At 38.7% G+C, this 20005-nt stretch overlaps 1 protein-coding gene and 1 non-coding gene across 18 annotated transcripts in view; one reads left to right on the forward strand and one right to left on the reverse strand.

Annotated features, from left to right (window-relative positions):
* The window catches only part of FOXP2 (forkhead box P2), a 660955-nt gene that overhangs the window by 7479 nt on the left and 633471 nt on the right, over positions 1-20005 (forward strand). The window lies entirely within an intron of this gene.
* Positions 2936-3059, reverse strand: LOC127491921 (small nucleolar RNA SNORA40). The gene has a single exon (XR_007920847.1). It is a non-coding gene; the product is annotated as a small nucleolar RNA SNORA40 (small nucleolar RNA).

Consider the following 20005-nt stretch of genomic DNA (forward strand, 5'->3'; position numbering starts at 1 on the left):
GAAAATATACTGATATTTTTATAACCATAATGCCCTCTAGAGCTCCCTCACATGCAGTGTGTTCATACTTAAAATTACACTAACTGGCTCAGAAATTTTTTTGCAAGTATCTAAAAAATTACCAAAGGAGTCCATAATCTTTTCTATTGATACTGAAGAAGGAGGAGATCTCTTTGTATTTATTTATTTGTGAAGTGCACACACACACACACACACAAACACACACGAGGGAGAGAGAGAAGGAGATAGTGAGAGAAATCTCCCATCCTCTGATTCATTCCCAAATGCCCACGACGGCCAGGACTGGGCCTCGTTGAAGCCAGGAGTCCAGAAACCAACCTAAGTTTCCCATGTGGGTGGAAGGGACTCAGCTTCCTGGGCCATCACTGGCCACCTCCCAGTAAGAGCATGAGCTGGAAGCTGGAATGGGAGCAGAGCCAGGACTCCAGTATGCAATGTGGGCATCATAAGGATCATCTTAACCACTGGGCCAGGCTCCCACCCTGGAGATCTTCACCTTCTTCTTCTCACTTTTCTCCTTCCCTCTCTGCTTTTCCAGGAGGCAAATAATTTTTTAAAGTTGTCTCTTTTTTATTTATTTACTTGAAAGGCAAAGTTTTCAGAGAAAGAGGGAGAGACAGAAAAAGGTTGATCTTTAATCTGCTGGTTCACTCCCCAGATGCCCACAACCTTGAGAACTGGGAGCTGCTTCTGGATCTCCCACATGGGTGGCAGGGGCCCAAGTACTTGAGCGATCTTCCACTGCTTTCCCAGGCAGGGAGCTAGATTGGAAGTGGAGCAGCCAGGCCTTGAACCTTGTGGGATGCCAGCATTGCAGGCAGCAGCTTTACCTGCTACTCTACAGCGCCGGCCCTAACATTGTCTTGTTTTAAATTAAATTAAATTAAGATGTTATTTGTTTGAAAGGCAGACACACACACACACACACACACACACACACACAGACACACGGGTAGGGGAGATTTTCCATCTGCTGTTTCGCTTCCCAAATGCTTACAACAACTAGGCCTAGGCCAGGATGAAACTGGGAACCTGGAACTCCATTCAGATCTCCCTTTGGGTAGCAGAAACTGCAGTAATTGAGCCACCAAGTGCTGCCTTCCAGGGTGTACACTAGCAGTAAGCTGGATCAGAAGCAGTGTGCTTACTCAAACCCAGGCACTCGGATAAGGGATGTAGGTATCCCAAGCAGCAGATTTACTGCCATGCCTACTGATGAATTCTGATATTTTATTATACCCTCTGTGATATGTGACCCTTGGGAAATTGAAGGAAGATAAAGTGGAGTTTTACATGTAATTATCTGTCTCTCCCCATTTTTGAAAACTCATTTAACGCACACCTTCTCTCTTCTTGCCCTGCTCCTTGGATGTTCTGCCCTCCATGTTGTCATCTGGGTATTCCATGCCCAATACCTTATCCTTCCCTTGTTGCTAATAGGAAATTTTATGAAAATACTTTTCCAATAATAGTAATTCATATTGGGGTGAGAATGAACACGGATCATTTTGAAAAATGTTGAATTATTATGCCAAAGAGTAAAATAGCCACCTTGCTTTACTTCTTCCATGCTAACTGCTAGGAGACCTACTTTCTAGTACTATGTGTGTCTATATCTACTGAGGGATTGTGAGTCATTTCCTCCAGAGTTAAGAAGAAACTGGATTAGCTTTTAGATCACTTTCTTTTTTTATTTTTATTTATCTTTTTGACAGGCAGAGTGGACAGTGAGAGAGAGAGACAGAGAGAAAGGTCTTCCTTTTCCGTTGGTTCACCCCCAATGGCCGCTGCGGCCAGCGCACTGCAGCCGGCGCACGGCGCTGATCTGAAGCCAGGAGCCAGGTGCTTCTCCTGGTCTCCCATGCAGGTGCGGGGCCTAAGCACCTGGGCCATCCTCCACTGCCTTCCCGGGCCTCAGCAGGGAGCTGGACAGGAAGAGGAGCGACCAGGACAGAATCAGGTGTAGCTGGCGCCGCAGGTGGAGGATTAGCCTATTGAGCCGCAGCACCGGCCAAAGATCACTTTCAACTTGAACATTTTATGAAATGCAAGCACTCAAGTTTGAGGGGACAATAGGTGCACTTCTTAGGTACATAAAATAATAAAGTTGCGAAAAGAGACTTCCCAAAATGAAAACAATTAAACAAAATCAACATAATAATGTTGCTAGTGAAGCTCTGGGGGCGCAATTAAAATTTAAGAGTTTTTCTTTCCGGTTGTCTTATCTCACTAGGTCCTTTTAGATCACCATATGCAAACATAGACACATACTTCCCAGTCACAAGTGGAGCCTCCCATTATTTAACCAGAATGCAGAATCAAGGGAGGAGAAGGTCCAGTGCGTGTGGAGCTGATCACATTAGGATAAAGCAACATAAATAACCACCTGGCATTCTCTTCCCTGAAGCTTATGCCATTATCATTCCATAAATATTAATTTATTCAAAGTTTTGCCTTAGCCCTGTGCTCATTCATATATTTAACTGTTAGTGGCACCAATCCAGTAATGAAGTATGGGGTTGGGTAAGTTGTTTGATAAATTTTGTCTTTTTTTTTTTTTGACAGGCAGAGTGGACAGTGAGAGAGAGAGACAGAGAGAAAGGTCTTCTTTTGCCGTTGGTTCACCCTCCAGTGGCAGCCGCGGCTGGCGCGCTGCAGCCGGGGCACCACACTGATCCGATGGCAGGAGCCAGGTGCTTCTCCTGGTCTCCCATGGGGTGCAGGGCCCAAGGACTTGGGCCATCCTCCACTGCACTCCTGGGCCACAGCAGAGAGCTGGCCTGAAAGAGGGGCAACCGGGACAGAATCCAGCGCCCCAACTGGGACTAGAACCCGGTGTATCGGCGCCGCAAGGCGGGGGATTAGCCTGGTGAGCCGCGGCGCCAGCCAAATTTTGTCTTTTTTGTTTTTTCATCCTATTCCTGCTTGTATCTATCAAAACTCATACTGATCAATGAGTTCTGTGTTGCAAAAGAGGATCTTTTGCATCTGTATTTCAGTCTTTGTCCACAAGTTAAACAAACACATACACAAGTACAGTAAATCAAGCTCTTAATGGACTTCACACCCACAGTGCATGTTACATTTACAACCCATATAAAACATTGGCCACCAAGTGGTCCAGACTATACTTTATGCTACACTGAAAATAAACAAAACTACAACTGTAGGAGTACCACCTATTTGCTATAGCTTGGCTTCATGGGAGTTTTATATAGTATACCACATAAGAACTTTTGTTGGAAATCTCTTGAGATGTCTTCCTCCTTTCCTTGGGGACTGCTGAAAGATTGCAGAGCCTCATCTAAGCTATTTCTTCACTGCTTTGTGATCTCAGCCTCTGATCAGATGATGCATACAATCCTTCCAAGTGTATGTGGTCCTTGCAGCATTGTAGTCTTCTGCAGTGTGGTCTTTTCTCATACTCTCACTGCCTTCCTTGTCATAATCAGCTCACTGTTTTAGATTTAACACAACCAAGAACACAGCGACAAAGACTTCTGCTTCTAAGAAAGTAGAGGTTAACTTGTGGTAGCTTTGGGCAAGAATGTAAGCTTGAAAATACTCATATTTCAGTATGGAGAATGTATTCCTGTCATTAAAAAGAAAATTCATTTGAGTGACATATTGTTCCAGATGAAATCATTTTTTTTTTTTTGACAGGCAGAGTTAGACAGTGAGAGAAAGAGACAGAGAGAAAGGTCTTCTTTCCATTGGTTCACCCCCTAAATGGCCGCTACCGCCAGTGCTGCGCCAATCCGAAGCCAGGTGCTTCCTCCTAGTCTCCCATGTGGGTGCAGGGCCCAAGCACTTGGGCCATCCTCCACTGCCTTCCCGGGCCCCAGCAGAGAGCTGGACTGGAAGAGGAGCAACCGGGACAGAAACCGGCGCCCCGACTGGGACTAGGACCCTGGGTGCCCGCGCCGCAGGCGGATTAGCCTAGTGAGCCGTGGCACTGGCCAGATAAAATCATTTTTAAAATCCTAGTTTCTTGATAAGTTTAAGAAAGTATGCTTTTAAGTTGCCTTTTTATCACTTCAGCTTTGGTTCTTTGCAATTTTTCAGTAACAAAAATCTATCCTTAACCTTATATGTCTATTGCTCAAACTATTCTTAATCAGAAAAAAAGCAATGCACTTAGTAATTTTTAATTGGTATTAGATTTTACATACGTATTCTCTTTGATACCCTCTTAACTGTGTCCTGAAAGCATCTCATTCTCATAGCTCTGAAACAGTGCTGAATTTTGGGAGAAAATATTACTATTATTTTTTGTTTAAAATCCCTCATCTGCTGCTTCACTCCCCAAATGCCCACAACTGTTCGGTCTGGGCCAGCCTGAAGCCAGGTGCCAGAAACTGGATTCGCATCTTTTATGTGGATGGCAGGAGCCCAGTTACGGAGCTGTGACCTGATACCTCCCTGGGCATGCACTGGCGGGAAGCTGGATTGAGGAGTAGAACAGGATGTGGGTATCCGAGGAAGCATCTTTTAACCACCAGACCAAATGCCTACCTCAGTGCCAAGTTCTAAAAGATGAGTAAACACATGTTTATTCATACTATATTAAAAATAATTATCGTGCTGTTGCCGCGGCTCACTAGGCTAATCCTCCGCTTGCGGTGCCGGCACACTGGGTTCTAGTCCCAGTCGGGGTGCGGGATTCCGTCCCGGTTGCCCCTCTTCTAGGCGAGCTCTCTGCTATGGCCCTGGAGTGCAGTGGAGGATGGCCCAAGTCCTTGGGCCCTGCACCCCATGGGAGACCATGAGAAGCTCCTGCTCCTGCCTTCGGATCAGCGCGTTGCGCCGGCTGCAGCATGCAGGCCGCGGCGGCCATTGGAGGGTGAACCAATGGAAAAGGAAGACCTTTCTCTCTGTCTCTCTCTCTCACTGTCCACTCTGCCTGTCAAAAAAAAAAAAGGAAAAAGAAAAATAATTATTGTAAGTTTTGTTTTTAATTTTGAGCAATGAGTGTTCTATTTAAGCATAAATTTTAAGTTAAAACATAAAATAGAAAATATGCTAACAAAATGTAGACTATAGAAATAATACAAATTTTAATGTTTATTTTCTTATTACTAGAGTAACATTTTTATGGGAGTATATTTCAAAATAAGACATGAATGAATTTAATTTGAGATGTTAACTACTCATCAGTGAGAATATATTTGATTAATTTACAAAAAGCAAGTTGGTTATACATTTTTAATTTCTCTTTTATAAGATTTATTTATCTGTTTGAAAGGCGGCATGACAGAGAGAAATATCTTCCTTCTGCTGGCTCACTCCCCAAATGGCTGTGATGGCCAGTGCTGGGCCAAGCCTAAGCCAGGAGCCCAGAGCTCCCTGTGGCTCTCCCACTGCTGTCTGAGGCACAGGAGCAGGAAGAGCCCCTGGGGCCAGAACCCAGGCTCTAAGACTGGATGCCAGTTTTGCAGTGTTAACCTGCTGTGCCACAGCCCAAACCCTGTGATGTTTCCTTTGAATTCATGTACTGGTCACTGTATCATAGAAATGATCCCAATAATTTTTCCTCAAAATGTTTACCTTTGATGTGATTTTTTTGTGACACAAACTGTATCTTAGTTGGTTAGCTTTTCAAAGTTATTTTAAACTCTTGTTTTTCCCATTTTAAAAATTAAAGGTGAGCTACATCCTGTAACATCCACCCTTTAGTGTACAGTTGTTTACATTTTGAACAAATATACACTTGTTCATCACCACCACAATTATATGATAAGTTCTACCCCCCAGCCCCCTCCCCATTTCATCCTCCAGTCCCTGGTAAACTAGTGTTCTGTATTCTTTCTATACGTTTGTGCCTTTTTATGTCTGTTGAAAAAATAGACTCATGTAATGAGTCTTAGCATAATGCATTTGAAATTCATTGATATGGTTGGATTATTATTTTTGCCTTTGTGTGTTTGCTGCTTCTTGTCAAAATTTCTTAGGAGTTTAGAATTCTCTTCTCAGTTTCATTCAAATACATTTTTATATAGCCTGATATTTTATTTTGGTTTATAAATAGTTGCTTGGTTTATAAACAAAATAAAGAGACTTTACTGGTTCATACTTTCTAAGAATTAATCTTGGGTCTTTACCATCGTGCAACTCCCTGCTCCCACCTCTACCCTTGTCCTTTCTCACTGTCACATTTGCTTTCCTTGTCCCCACAGGTATTCATTGTTCATGCCTTTGTACTCCCTGTCACCTGTTGGAGTGATTGAAAGACTAAGACCCATTCAGGTAGCTAGTTCTTACAAAAGAGAGCTTATTATTGGTTTCTTAATAATATTCTTTTATTCACTCATTTATTCATTCTTTAATCATTCAGTATTCACCAAGATCTATAAACAGAAAAACAAGCAAAATGAATCCAAGAATTGAACAGAAGCTTTACAATCATAAAATTAAATTTCTGATCTCTCTTCCAAGACAGATGAGAGGTGGGGCTTGGGGTCGTTATCCAGGAATCTTGAACAGATTGCTTGTGGACCTAAGAATATAAAAAGAGTGGATAACTGGCAAGGCAAATGGAAAAGTCAGGTGGGCTGTCAGCTTGAAGGGGCTGAGCTAAAAATGAAACAGAAATGAGAGAAACAAGACAGGGGTGAAAGAAGGCAAGAAGACTGGAGAAACTGTGTGTTTGCTTCCTTATGGACAAGAAGTGAGCAGTTCAAAGACACCTGAATTTGTGAAGGAGGGAATCCCTGTTGTACTGGTTTGAGCAGTGACTTTTACAAACTTCCATGAGTGAAGAACTTATCATAAAGTCCAACATTTTGGCCGGCACCGTGGCTCACTTGGCTAGTCCTCCACCTGCGGCGCCAGCACCCCGGCTTCTAGTCCCGATTGGGGAACTGGTTCTGTCCCGGTTGCTCCTCTTTCTTCCAGTCCAGCTCTGTGCTGTGGCCCGGGAAGGCAGTGGAGGATGGCCCAAGTGCTTGGGCCCTGCACCCACATGGGAGACCAGGAGGAAGCACCTGGCTCCTGGCTTCAGATCAGCGCAGCACTGGCGGTAGCGGCCATTTGGGGGGTGAACCAGTGGAAAGAAGACCTTTCTCTCTGTCTCTGTCTCTCACTGTCTAACTCTGCCTCTCAAAGAAAAAAAAAAAAGTCCAACATTTGAAAAAGTTAGTTGATAGTTCTTCCTTACGTTGAAATGGAATCAATTAATTAGCTGTTATTTTTAGCTCTGCGCTTCATCCTTTCATAACATAATTCACAGACATGAATTTTCAGATGTTTGAAAAAGTTTTAATTTCCAATAAATTTGTTCTTTCTCTGGCTTAAGAAGTAAAAGTAAAGGGCTTTGGTTATTTTTATGTACAAAAATAATTCTTGTTTTCCAAGGAAATTCATATTTGCTGAAATTTTCCTTTAAAATGTATCCAGAATCAGACACTGTATTATGAGTGTAACTTGGCCAGTATGGAGCATGCTGAAAATTTATCTTCATTTTTCTTTTTTTAATTTTCTTATTTTTTTGACAGGCAGAGTGGACAGTGAGAGAGAGAGAAAGAGAGAGAAAGAGAAAGGTCTTCCTTTTCCATTGGTTCACCCCCCAATGGCCGCTGCAGCTGGCACGCTGTGGCTGCGCACCGCACTGATCCAAAGCCAGGAGCCAGGTGCTTCTCCTGGTCTCCCATGCAGGTGCAGGGCCCAGCACTTGGGCCATCCTCCACTGCACTCCCAGGCCACAGCAGAGAGCTGGACTGGAAGAGGAGCATCCAGGACAGATCCGGAGCCCTGACTGGGACTAGAACCCGGTGTGCCGGCACCGCAGTCCGAGGATTAGCCTGTTGAGCCGCAATGCCGGCCTTATCTTCATTTTTGTACAACTTACTAGCAAATTCTGTTTTTTTTTTTTTTTTGCTCTGCTGCATTGTTAATTGAACTGTAATTCATGTGTTGTAATTTGCAATTAATATACATCTGAATATTATAAAAATAATGTCAGTATCACTGTTAAATCTAAGCATTTGGCCTTGGTGTGAAGACGCCGTGAAGATGCTCACATCCCACACCGGAGTACCTGGATGTAATAACTGGCTCTGTTCCTTACTATAACATTGGTTAAGATACCAGTGAAGACACCTGCATACTATATCTGAGTGCCTGAGTTTGCAATGCCTTCTTCTTCCCAGTGCAGACCCCGGGAAACAGGAGGTGATGACTCAAGTAATTGGGTTCCTGCCACCCATGTGAAAGAGCTGGATTGGGTTACTGGCTTTGGTCCATCTGACTACTGGGGGACATTGGGGAGTGAATCAGCAGTTGGTAAATCTATGTATCTGTCTGCCTATCTGTCTGTCTTAAATTTATGTATTTTAAGAAGCTCTTGTTCTTTTATCCATGTTAGCAGTTGTGTCACTCATAATTTTGATGAGCAAATACATCAAGCAGAACATGATTAAGAGTAAGAATGTTTTCCTCATTTCTGAGGAGTGAAGACTTCTTAACTTGGCATCAATCCTTTTGTGGTTCTGTTTAGCTACTTGTATGTATTAGATATTAATCATAGTAGTCACCATAATAATGCCTAACATTTATTGAGCAGTTAATGGAAGCAATTTATGTGTGTATTAATTCATGTAATCCTTGTAATACCTTTTTAAGGTGGTTATTACCCCATTTTATGAATGACAAAGCTGAGTCACAGATTACCAAGATCTGTGAAGGCTATGACATTTTACTTTATTTAAAAGCTAATAAATTGGCCATCCACTGTGTTACTAATGGTTGTCAACACAAGACTCTTGGGTCAGAGACACAGCAAGTAATATGGGCTTCATGTTTATTTTGGTTCCCTTATCTCTTAGTTCACACTGAGGTTCCACAGAGTTCAATGTTGGACACTCAGTGAGGGGCATCACAGCTGAGGAACCCCAAGTTTAAGAAGCCTACTCTTTTATAATGGACAGTAAGCAAGCCTGACCTATGTTCCATAGGGAGGCATATTTCTATATCTCAAAGGTGTTTTCTATTCAAACATCTGGGAAAAGATAATGCAGAACAATAGCTGCCAATATCTTTGCTCACAAAACATGCAGAAACAGGAGAGACTCATGGAGATTTTCCTGTTATCCCAAAGTGTTAAGAAGTTTTATAAAGTAACACAAAATAGTAAGTGGATTTACCCCAACTTGGCCCTGAGAGATTTTCTCCATACTTTTCTTGGTCCAGATACCATGTAGCTAAAACATTTCTCTGATCTGCTTTTCTAGTAACAATGTCAGAAAAGGAAACAAGATTTGGCATGGCTTATTTTTAAAAAATCTATGGCAGTTTTTTCTTTTTTAAATTTAAATGCTCACAAACCATCTGTTTAATAACCCATTCTAGAATTTGGTTAAGGAATAGTGTTAAGCTCACTGAGCTCCATTTTCTAGAATCCTTTTACCTTAAAAAATAAAAACATTTGTCCTTATGTGTCATGTCTGTTCTTTTGTTTGCAGTTCTTCCAAGTTTGTTAAAATGGTCCTGGGATGAATTAACAAAACTTGTTTTTCTTAAACTAGTTCATTGGTCTTGTACACCCCATCTTTCTTAAAGTGACCGACTGTCCTCTTAATTTCTGAGCTTTGGTTTTCTTATTGATCAGCTTGATTTTCCATTTAAATACAGCATTTTCCTTTTTGACAAAATAGGTAAACACAAAACAGGATTCAGGAAGTTGTGTTTCATCTCAGTTATCTGTGGATGATGTGCCATTGTCTTCAAAGGCAGGCTCATTCTTTTGTTCAATATTTTCTGACACCTAAATGAGATGTTGACATTTCCTTACAGGGTTATTTTTAATCTGCTTCAGCCCATTTTGAATGTTTTCTAAGGCTTTGAGTCATGTTTCTCTGCTATTCCTTACCAGGTATGTCACCTTTGAGGTGAAATACTTTGTGTAACTCTTCTGTTTCTTTGGGTATTTTCTAATTCTTTATTTGTTGTGTCTTCTGAGGTTTCAGGGACACATTTTTACTTTCAGTAATTCATAATTTCAATATTTTTAGAAACTTTTAGAGTTTCACACCAAGTCACTGCATATTTCAGGAATTAGTAAAATTTTTCTGTACAAGGCTGGAAGATAAATGTTGCAGGGTTTTTAAAGTAAATATTAGGGTTTTTTTTTTTCAGTTTAAAAATTTAACAATTTTTAACATTTTGTCACATTCACTTCATATGTAGATATTTTATACATATACCGTCATAGTATTTTTATCTTTTTTAAAAAGATTTTTATTTGTTTATTTGAGAGGTAGAGTTATATACAGAGAGAGGGAGAGACAGTGAAAGATATCCATCTGCTGGTTCACTCCTCAAATGGCTGTAGTGGGTGGAAATGCACTGATCTGAAGCCAGGAGTTAGGAGCTTCTCCCATCTGGGATCAGGAGCCCAAGCCCATGGGGCCATCTTCCAGTGCTTTCCCAGGCCACAGCTGAGAGCTGGATCGAAAGAAGAACAACTGGGACATGAAACGGTGCCCATATGGGATGCTGGTACCTCAAGTGCAAGCTTAGCCTACTATGTGACAGTGCCAACTCCTGTTTTTTCTTCAAAACAGAGATAAAAAAATCACAAAGTGAGGGATTCATGACAGCTATAATCTGGGTGAAGAATGGTGTATTGTCATATGCATGGTATGATTCAGTGAAGCCATATGTACAACTTTAGATCCAGTGGTGTGATATCCAGGGTTTGGGGCTATAGGTCTGTGCACCAACTAGCCCTCACTGCATTTTTTTAAATTTAAAGGGCCGTGACTTTTACTTTACAAAGATATCATTGTATTTTATCTTAATAATTATTTATTTATTTGAAAGTGAGAGTTACACAGAGAGAAGGAGTGGCAGAGAGAGAGTGAGAGATCTTCCATCTGTTGGTTCACTCCCCAGTTGGCCGCAACTGCCAGAGCTGCACTGATCGGAACCAGGAGCCAGAAGCTTCTTCCAGGTCTCCCACGCAGTTGCAGGGGCTCAAAGACTTTGGCCATCTTCTGCTGCTTTCCCAGGCCACAGCAGAGAACTGAATCAGAAGTGGAGCAGCTGGGACTTGATCCTGTGTCCATATGGGATGCTGGCACTGCAGGCGGCAGTTTTACCTGCTACACCACAGCGCCAGTCCCCCCTCACTGCATTTTTTATAAAAGCAGCTGTATATGATACCTAAATGAATGAGTGTGGCCATGTTTCAGTAAGGTTTATTTATGGATACTTTATTTTTAATATATAATTTTCATATTTCATAAAGTATTCTCTTTATTTTTATTCATTCATTAAAAATGTAAAAGCCATTCTTACTTTGTAGACCATTCAATATCAGGCAGTAGGCCAGTTTTAGCCCACGGACTGTGTTTTGCCAATCACACACACACACACACACACAAATGCACATAAATGCACACCTATCTTTTTAATCTCCATTTATAAAATCCATGTCCTGTTTCACTCAGTTGCTTCGAATTGTGAGCTTAAGGCTGTCATGGACTTCTAAGAATTCTGTCACAGTTCCTTCATGAAATGGTTACTCCTTTTTCACTGCAGTTCACTCTAAAGTAGCAACTCCTCTCATTGCTTCTTAAGCCTCCAGGCAGAAGAAACAATCAGCAAGTCAATAATTTGTCAGGTGCTTGACTTTTGGCATTATAGGTATTTCAGTATAAATCTGAATCATAGAGTTCAATGATCAATTGAATCATTAGATGTCTAAATAGTGAACCAGAACAAGCATTTACATCTTGCTAGTAGACGTTGGAGCAAAACAAAATGTCAGGGAGATCCCGTTACATGAAGGGTCGCAAGCATCAGAGGCAACATTAAACATGAGACAAAGCTTTGGCACAATCCAGAGCTTCTGATGGATTCTGAGTAAGTCTGGATTTAGGTAGGCTGGGGGCCTAGGGTACAATTAGATGAATGAAGTAGTTGGCTGGAGTGGGACACTTGAAAGCTGAGTTCCCAGGCAGCAGCAAAGGCAATTTAACTAGAATTATTTCTTTGCCTTTTGGCAAGAAGGATCACCTGCTGTATTTACTGAGAGTGACCCCTTAGCTAGGATTTTGTTTATGTATTCTGGCATTTCTTTATTTTCATTTTTTAGGATAGCTAAAACCAACCTTGCAGAATCTGTCCAGGGAATGTTTTTGTTCTTTTTTTGGTGTAATCCTTGTAGGTTACATAGTGTCAGTTGGAGGAGATGGGGAAGAGGCAAGAAGAGGCTAAGAATGAGAAATAATAAATAAAATTATTTTCCTTGATGTTCTTTCTTTGCTATGGGCACATCTGTAATACTCAGCTAGTTAGTGGACAGTTGGACTTGTTTTTGCTTTTGATTTTAGGATATATATATATATATGCATATGTATATATATGTATATATTTGACAAGAGGCAGTATAATGATGGAGTTGTAAGTTGAATACAATCATTTTCTTTTTTCCTTGGAACTTTTATCTTTTTGTTTATACTACTCAACATCTTGAACAACAAAGTTCTGATTTATGACTTGCTTATACCCTCCTTTAGAACTCATTTTGAATTTTCTTTGACCTAAATGCATTTGTGTGAATTTTAGTCTTTATTTTAAGGCTCAGGAGACACATTTCTGTTATATAGTAATGCATTTTCTTGTGAAATAACTTAGTTACACAGATTTTGTCTTTCTGAATCTTTCACATTTTTGGTCATTGGCCTACTGGCTGCCATAGTATTGACTGACAGCCCTTATGATGATATCTGTACTGCTTTGCCAAAATCATGGTTCAGGATGGCTTTCAGAAAGGAAGGACTTTTAAATAAAGCATTTATGAAAAATACAGGCTAATCTGTTCCAGAGTTAAGACAACAAAAAATGAAATATTTATGAGTCTGGGCTTGGCTGCATGAGAAAATACGGACAAGGCTGTGGTTTCATTACATTACTTACAGTATTTGTGTGACCTAAAAAACGAAAAGTGCAAAAAGATCTAATGTAGTCAGGTATGGGGGCTGCTAAGATATGCATGGCTAATGAACTATTATGGTCTTTTTGAGAGTGAAGTTCTCTTTTTATTTTGTTTGAAGATATAATAGAGGATGAGAAAGTGCAACCAAAGGTAAAAATACTGTTTGATGGCACAAGAGATACAAATGTAAGAAAGGTTCAATTGAAAAACTATTGATATGTACATTTTGTAGGCTTTTTCTCCATAATAAAGACTTATGCTGTTATTTCTCTCTTTTAAAATCATATTTTCCAACAGTAACATTCACTTAATTTAACTAGATCTTAGTTCATTTAAATTTCAATGTGTGGCCATAAAAATTAAGGTAAATTTATTGTGTTTTTTGATGTGGCAATTGAATTCCTCCTTGTAAAGTGCTTAAGTAAAATAAGATGAATTTAAATACACTATTAGTTGAAGAAATCACCTTTTATTAATAGAAAATAAAAACATTTATTCAAATAAAGAGTTCTATTCCCAAACATGGTAAGTTTTAAAAATGTTATATATTTTGCTGTTTGTAAAATTTACTGAGGTAATTCAGCTATTTGTAAGAATAATTTCAGGAAAACTTAAAATACTGTCTCCCAGGTTTGATCTTAATAAAAAGAATATATGTTTCTGTTTTCTATTTCTAATAGAAAAGCATAGTTGTCTACACTTCTACATACAGAAAAAAAACTTATACAATAGGGAATACTATTTGATTTTTTTCAACGAAGACAGAGAGAGAAGGGAAGAGAGATGTTTCCAAAGATAGAGGCAGTTGCAAGTGTCTTTTTCTAGTTTTCTTTAAGATTTATTTTATTTATTTGAAAGAGGTACGGGGGGGGGGGGAGAGAGAGAGAGAGAGAGAGAGAGAGAGAAAGAGAGGTCTTTCATCTGCTGGCCCACCCTCCAAATGGCTACAGCAGCCAAAGCTGAGCCGATTTGAAGCCAGGAGCCAGAAACTTCCTCCAGGTCTCCCACATGGGCACAGGGGCCCAAGGACTTAGACCATACTCCACTGCCCTCCTGGGCCACCAGCAGGGAGCTGGATCAGAAGTGGAGCAGCAGGGACCTGAACCAGCACCCATATGGGATGCTGGCACTGCAGGCCAGGGCATCAATCCTCTGCACCACAGGGATGGCCCCTGTGTCTTTAAAGCTTGAGAATTTTAGTTTCTACCAGTTTGTGTGTAGTTTCTCCTGTGGAATTTAGTTAAAGCTTATTTATTTTTATTCTTCTGTTTCCACTGAGCTCAGTTTACACAATATCATACTAAAATTAATGGAATAAAATGAAGATTTTGGAATCATGAATTTCTATAAGTCTTTTTCAAACAAACCTATTTTAAGTCTAGATAGACTTGCAAAGTATGTTTTGTTTTTTGTGGGTTTTTTTTGGTCAATCAGCTGTTTGCAATTGGGAATACTTCTTTCCTATAGAAGAAGAATGTTCTAAATGTTAATATGTGGTAAAAAAAAAGACTGATAGAAAATTGTGTTGTACTGGAAGTATTTAAGACAGAAAAAGTATTATAGTTTATTTATTTTAAGTTTTTATGATCAGTGCCTAGTTAGTAAGACTGTTCCCAGTTAGCCAGATTCTGTTTCATCTTTTTTAGATTCCCAGTTACCTCAGAGAATTTCCTAATCACCTGATTTCGAATGTTTCTCCAGTCTCCATTTGGAAATAGGTCATCTTACAGTTTTTTCTGAGGTGAATTTAAAATTTTAGGTCCCTCTTTGGGTTTAAGGGTGGACTAGACACTTGAACATGGAGTTCTAACTTTATAATTGATAAAGATGGGAAAACAGGAAGAAGGAGGAGTTCGTGTTACTTAGCCTTTTAGTGAGCAGTAGGCAGGCTGCCTTGGCTGGCTTCGCAGGGTAGTTGTAGGAAGGAATGGTGGGTTGGTTGCAAACTCAGCCTTCAGAGCAGCTTACTGGAGTCCATGGGTGGTGAAGGGTCTCAGATCCATGACACTGAGTTAATTTTTCACTTTTGGAGAACTCATCATTTTAACAAATCCCAACATAGCAAAGCAAAAAGTAGGGAGGACAAAAGTGAGTCAGCTAATCCTTTTGTTGCTGAATTCAGATATCTACAGTTCTATAATAATGTGACTATGAACATATGGATAGCTATATATATATATATATATACTTATATATATTTAAAGCTGGTATTTATTTATTTGAAAGGTATAGGAACAGAGGTAGATAAGCAGAGAGAGAGAGAGAAAGAGAGAGAAAGAGAGAACTTCCATTAGTTGGGTTCACTCTCCGAATACAAAGTTAGAGTCAGGTGGAAACCAAAAGCCAGGAACTCCATCTGAGTGACTCACATGGTTGTCAGGGATCCAAGTACTTGGGCCACAATCTGGTGCTTCCCAGGATATGCATTAGCAGAGAGGCGGTTAGAAGTGGAGGCAGAACTCTATCCCAGGCCCTCTGATGTAGGATATAGGTGTCCCAGGCAAGGCTTAATCCACTGCACCACAACACCCTTCCCTTGGATAGCAGTATTAACATTCTATATTTGTAAAATGTTTTGCAGGTAATCAGGCTCTGATAGTATCTAATTGGATCTTTGAACTAATTCTGTAAGATAATTAAGGCAGATACACTTTGCAGGTGAGGAAATAATATGAATTATTATTTACCTGAGGTTATATGGGAGTAAATAACAAAACCTAGAGTCACATTGTCCCTCTCCCCAGTCTGGTGCCTTTTCCTCTGTGTGGACCACACTGCTTCTTGCAAATTGGGCATCTGAAAGTTCACAATGTGTCTTAGATGTTAACTGACCCCAGGGCTAAGACAGTGGCTTCTGTTTCTTCCACAGTTTTTTTTTCTTTTTCTTTTTTCAGTATTGGTCTATGCCATCCAGCAGGAATCATCATTAAAGGTGATGTGGGTTTGATGTCATGGAGAAAAACCAGCCTTTAGACAGTGGAGAGTAAATCTTGGGCTTAGCCATATCCCAGCTTCATGACCTTGTTATTCAATCTCTGAGCTTCATTTTCTCATCTGTGGAATATAGATGGAAATACTTATATTGGTAGTATAATAGTCCAAACTAAAAGTGGTATTTGTAAACATCCCACACATAGCTACCCGGTAGTAGAGTCTCTCTCTTCAGTGATCTTGATGACTTCCTTTTCCTAGCTCCTCCTGCAGGAATGTTTTTACTTGTTTCTTTGCTTTGTTTTGTGTGTTTTTCACCTTAAAACCTAGAATTCTAGAGTTTAGAAGAGGGCAGCCCATTTTGCCAAGGAGCATCTTCTAATCTGACCTGTGAGTTCTGAGGAGTCCAATGTAAGGGAAGTGTACAATTTACAAGAAGCAGATACATCATGTTCCTCATTTCTTGTCCCCTTTGGTCAGGCAGTTACATTACAAACAACTGATCCAGGAATATTCTTTAGAGGAAAATCTGACTTTGTGGATATGCTCAGAAGTCATATGTTGTTTCTGCTTGAACTAGTATATCCTTGGAAACTTGAAACCTGAAACTTAGAAATTAATTTTGAAGTTCTGTTTGTGGTATTTGCAAGTGAAGTTACAATTGTTTATTCATGAATTTCTCTGAAGCTATTAGATGTGGCAAAACTAGATGTTGCCCTGTTTTATTCTAAGGTTGTCTTGGTTTTTAGAAAAAGTCTTAGATATTGATTTGCTTTAAATATGATGCTTTTAAATTAATGAATTCATCATTAAGTAACATCTTATTTTCTGAGATATATGTTTTATAGGTAGTTTTATATAATAAATTTTTAGAATCTTCCTTCCTGGGTATCATTTTGACTCTCTTGTTAGATTTTTTTTTTTTTTTTTTTTTTGCTTTCCAGTAGTGGGTTTTATAAAACTATGATTCCCATGTCATTTGATTCAGTGTCTTAGGTCATTTCTTTTGCAGCAACCACTTTTCTGTCTGAGGACTTCTTCCTGGGACTATCACTGAGCTAAGAATTTTACTCTGAGCTTGGCTATGTTTTAAATTTAGGAAGCGAATTTTCCTTTTCTGTTTTAATAAATAAGGTTAATGAATTGCTAGTTTCTATTGAAGTAGGAATGCTTACCTTCGTGATTAATAGTGTGGACCATTTTGCTCTATGATGTGCACTGTTAACAGAGTGCTGCTCTTGTCCTGTGAAGCACTACCCTTTCATGTATCCAAGTTGAGAAACTTTAAGTTGAAAATATTGGACTTTTCCTTAAGGTTTCAGGCACTGAGGAAGGTCCAAGGAAGAGCATTGTAAAGATTCTTTCACATTCATGTCTCTTTCCTCCCCTTCAGTACTAGGAAAATACATTGGATAATTTAGTCAAAGAAGCATAGTTCCTTTTCCCATTTGTCTGGAAATAATTATTTACTGAGGAGATATGTGCCCAGTGGAAGAAAGGTTTGGCAAGTAATACATATTCTTTAGCTCATTGGTGTTGGGAGCATATGTTAGTGATCCTGTAATAAAAAGCACATGCTTAAAAAGTGGTTACTGTGTGTGGGTAGTAACCGTTCTTATACAGTATTGTGTCATGGGAAGGGCTTTATTTTGATTGAAAATAATGCACGAATTTGATACCCAAGTTTTGTAATGGTTTTGTTTCAAGATATAGTCCAGCCCTAGAAATACCTATTCATAAAATGTAGAAGCTTGGGATTCCATTTTACTTACTTAGAGGTCAACTTTAATAAAACTCTGAAGTAAATATATGGTGAAGATGAGCATTTTAAATGGGAATTTAGAAACCGGAAAAAAGATAAAAACAACAAATGAATTCAACATAGTTACATCACCAGGTAAGAATGGCAATATATTTTGCTACTACTTTGAAGGTTTTCCACAGACTTGCAATGTTTACTGTTTACTTAACTTAAGAAAATGAAAGATTGAAAGTATTAGCACTGTAATTTTTATTTTGGGAGTCTCTTTTTCTGTTTGTTACTTCCAGTGTTGGTCCATTTAAAATTAATTGATCTGACTGTATAAAGTATTACTTAACTTGAATTTAGACATGCGTTTTTATTTTAGAATCATGCCAGGTATCTGGAACAAAGTGTGTTTACTTTCTGAGTGAATGCAGGGGGACATCAAAAAGTTCATGAAAAAATGCACATTATCTTCCCGTGCCGCTTTTTCCATGTACTTTTTCAAACCCCTCATATAAAACTGTCAGTTCCTTCTGTCCAACCAGAGGCTGCTGTGCCCTGAAAGCAGCCATTTATGCTTTTATCAAGTTGGTTGATGGCTTTTGTTAGTACTATTTTAGGGCAGGCTATCATGATTTCTTTTAATTTATAAGAATTATTTTTGTATTCAGCCTAATATTATTCTTACTGCTATTAGACCCAATTATTCTAAGAGGCTGTATTTTGGGATTAAAATGTTTGGGATTGTATCAAAATGAAGATTACTTGAGAGTACTTTTAAATGTTAGACAACAGTATAAATTTAAGGTAACTTTTTGCACAGAATTTCATTAACACTCTTAGATTAGCACTATTAAACCAATTCTTTAGTTTCCTCATTTTGTATCTTTATCAAATAATCTGTTGAAGTAGATGTTAAAAATTTGTGGGTTTTTTTTGGCAAATTATAATTTTTTAGTAGCCCATTGTTACTCAGAAATTAAATTGTATATGGCTGAATGTCTGTGTTACTTTTAAAAAAGCTTCATCTAATCCTCATTTTAAATCTGGGTTGCATAGAAAGATAAACTATATCCAACAATATTTGTCTTCCTTGTTTTTAGGGGAAAAATAGGCCTGCACATTTCGCATATGAAGCACTCAAAAGATTATAATTCACTAAAATAAATAAGAGTATACCCAAACTTTTAATATCTCTAGAGAATAATTGCTCTGTATTCCTCATTGTAATTGCAAATTGTGTCCTGTGGTGTAGACACTCAAGAAGCATGAGATACTTCATTGCTCTAGAATTTTGTTTGTTTCATTTTGCATTAGCCAGAACATGGTGGCTGTTTTTGCCAAATGATCGTGTTCATTGAATTTATTAGTCTAAGACAAATTTTGTATTCCAAAATATAGTTTGACTTATACATGTCATTGTTAAAGATGGGGAGAATTATTTTTAAAATGACATTCTTTTTATTCCAAGATCATTTATTATGGGCATTTATGTGTCATGCATTCTGTCATGTAGTCATTACTTGTTTAATTAGTATAAATCAAAAAACAATGTAGTTTTCTGGAGTAGTCGCAAAATGAGAATGTTGCCTGTTGAAATACCAAAGGTAAGTTTTGAAAGTTTATCTTTCTGCAAAATTGAGGCTGAGAAGATTTCATATTAATTTTATGAAAGAGCAAGTAGATGAATCATCTAAATTTTATAACTTTAAGAAATCAAGAACTGTTAGATATTGTAGGGTTTGAAAAGGCTATATGCTTTATATATTAACTTAATCCTAAATGTAAGTCAGTTCATTCATTCAACTTTAGCTTTTTTCTTACAACTTATTTTTTGGTTAAAAATGATTAACGAGGAAAATTTCCTAAAGTATTTTGTTTTTAAAAATACTGTGTTATTACGTTTGATTTCTTGTTAACTGATAAATATCTTTCAGAACATTTGTAGTTTTAATTTCGTTTGAATGGAAATCTCCTATTTTAAGATAAAGATTTCTTTTATTTCCATAAGAGCTTTAAGAATTTAGGATTTGAGCATTTGCTGTGGCATATGGTGCATTTTCTGTCCTATTTTGTATACCAGCCCATTAAGAAGAGAAAGTGAAGTAAGTAATCTAAAAATAACTCTGCTGTTGGCCTAATTTAACAACAACAAAAAAAGTCTTCTGTGCATAAGTAAAGTTCCACATTTTATCTTCCCTGGTAGAAAATCTCTGAAGCCTTTTACCACCTATTCACAGAACAACACCTCATTTGGCAACATAATTGCAGCCAGAAGGGCTGACTTGACTTCTTTGCAGTTATGTGTGCTTACCCTAGTCATAGTACTAACCTTAATCTCAAGAGAGTGACATCACCTGGTGATTACT

Source organism: Oryctolagus cuniculus, chromosome 3 (genome assembly GCF_964237555.1).
Source record: "Oryctolagus cuniculus chromosome 3, mOryCun1.1, whole genome shotgun sequence".
In the NCBI taxonomy this organism is placed as follows: Eukaryota; Metazoa; Chordata; class Mammalia; order Lagomorpha; family Leporidae; genus Oryctolagus; species Oryctolagus cuniculus.